The sequence below is a fragment of the Sinocyclocheilus anshuiensis genome, unplaced genomic scaffold, assembly GCF_001515605.1.
Source record: "Sinocyclocheilus anshuiensis isolate Anshui unplaced genomic scaffold, SAMN03320099.WGS_v1.1 scaffold491, whole genome shotgun sequence".
Lineage (NCBI taxonomy): Eukaryota > Metazoa > Chordata > Actinopteri > Cypriniformes > Cyprinidae > Sinocyclocheilus > Sinocyclocheilus anshuiensis.
In genome coordinates this window covers 940487-942441 of record NW_015551041.1, presented here as the reverse complement: position 1 = coordinate 942441, position 1955 = coordinate 940487, and the positions used below count along the sequence as shown (strand labels likewise).

The 1955-nt window shown below is 37.7% G+C and overlaps 1 protein-coding gene across 2 annotated transcripts in view; it reads right to left on the bottom strand.

The window, feature by feature from the left end:
• Window positions 1-239: 239 nt before the first annotated feature.
• Window positions 240-1955, bottom strand: part of LOC107661468 (guanine nucleotide-binding protein G(i) subunit alpha-1-like) — a 14588-nt gene continuing 12872 nt past the window's right edge. For both annotated transcript variants that reach the window (XM_016451073.1, XM_016451072.1), the window contains exon 10: window positions 240-990. The gene's annotated coding sequence lies outside the window, so the exon portion shown is untranslated. The remainder of the gene's footprint in view (window positions 991-1955) is intronic.

Sequence of the window (1955 nt, the reverse complement as noted above, 5' to 3'; positions counted from 1 at the left end):
AAAAAGTGAAACAAAACTTGAAAATCATATTTCAGGATGCCGTTATTTCAACAGCATTTTTATTAGCAAAATAGTGAATATTAGTCAACATTTGTTCCCATCCAATAAGAACCTACATTAAAGGGATGTGAATTTTACTGAGGGCTTCTATGACATTACATTTTACAGGTTGTCAAATCATGTATTATGTAACATGGGTGTGTGAACCTACTGCAAAAAGGAGTTTTACAGGAATTCTGAAGAGAAATTCTTTGGTCCCTTTTAATGGATTCAAAAATGGTTCCCTTTGATCAATTGAAAAAAATAAAATAAAGCGCAAACCATTGACCTTTTGCAAAGTTCTCCATTAAAACAGCTCATGATTTGCAGGTGCAGAGGAACTAATTCATCAGCAAATTTCAGGCTCACCACAGTTTTTCCATCATCCAATCACAGGCAAATCTGAAAACACGCACACTGGTAATGACGGCTGCGCTCTGGTTTTCAGAACTATTCTGACATGCTTGGATTTTTCCCCATTGAATTCACAGCTCCCACAGGTGTTTGGTCTCAAAAATATCTCGCTTTCAAAGTCTAGACTACTATTGAACAGATGAAAGCTGTGTGGATAAATATCAGCTGGCTCTTATTTAACATAGCTGAAGTGGGGGGAAAAAAAGCACTGCAACATTAACTGCAAGGCACATGACCTTAAAGACAGAAAGCAACAGAATGATGTTCCCAAAATCCCATTGATTGAAAAATACCCTTAAAAAGGATCTGTAAAGTCAACGTCTAAAAACTGTGAAAAACTCCAGCAACAATTACAGTTGTACAAATATTTTACACAAAATGCTCTTTTTTTCCCTAAAGCCCGCTAAAAAAAATTCAAAAAGGTTTGGAGAACATAAATATAAAGTTAAGTAACGCATTCAACATTCAGGTTCATGGTTGACCTTCCTCCTGCTCTGGTTCTCCCAAAGATTTCACATCAGGCCACTCGCAGTCACACTGTGAAAGGGAACATTTAGTGGATAAATAAACAGTTTTACCAAAATCATGTCGATGAATGAATTAAAAATTAATCTGTTGTACTGCTGCTCACCAGCGAGATGGCTTGTTTTAGAAGAGCCCACAGTCCTTAAGGTTGTTTTTGATGATGACGTCAGTGACTGCGTCAAAGACGAACTGCACGTTCTTGGTGTCGGTGGCGCAGGTGAAGTGGGAGTAGATCTCTTTGGCGTCCTTCTTCTTATTCAGGTCCTCAAACTGACACTGAATGTAAGCGGCCGCGTCCTCATACGTGCTGGATCCTTGTAGAGAGATTCACACAATTAATATGGAGAAATACACAAAGTACATTTTGTGATAAATTAATATATAGTATAATTTACAGTATATTACTTCATAATATTATAGGGAAAAATAGTATTATTTTCTATAATATATTTTACTTTCTATACTATTTCTATATTAAACTAATTCAAAATATTAATAGTATCTCTATATTAAAGATGCAGTAGATCTTGGAAAATGCTAACTTTAGCATGATAGCACTGAAAGCGAACGTCCCACCCTCTCTGCAATCACCGTCCAAAGCCACGCCCCCTGAACGCATATACGCTCACAGACCAGAACACCAGAGACAACATTACAATAGGCTACATCATGTGTCATTCACCGGTGAGAAAACATTATAGCTCAGTTAGTAAAAGTACTACAATACCAGGAAGGAAGATCAGGTTGTTGATGTTTGTCTGCCATTCTCGCTCTGTCTGCACAGCGTGGGTGAACGTGCTGATGACGTATCCTGTCTGTGCGAACCGGGTGCGCAGAAGTATGCTAATACATATGTTGACAGGCAGGTAGCAAAGCATATTAAAACGCTCGGACCGAGCATTTTGATTGGACGAAAATTTCTTGATCCTACGTCTTCCACAGAATATATAAATATAGACCAATACATTTAGACTACT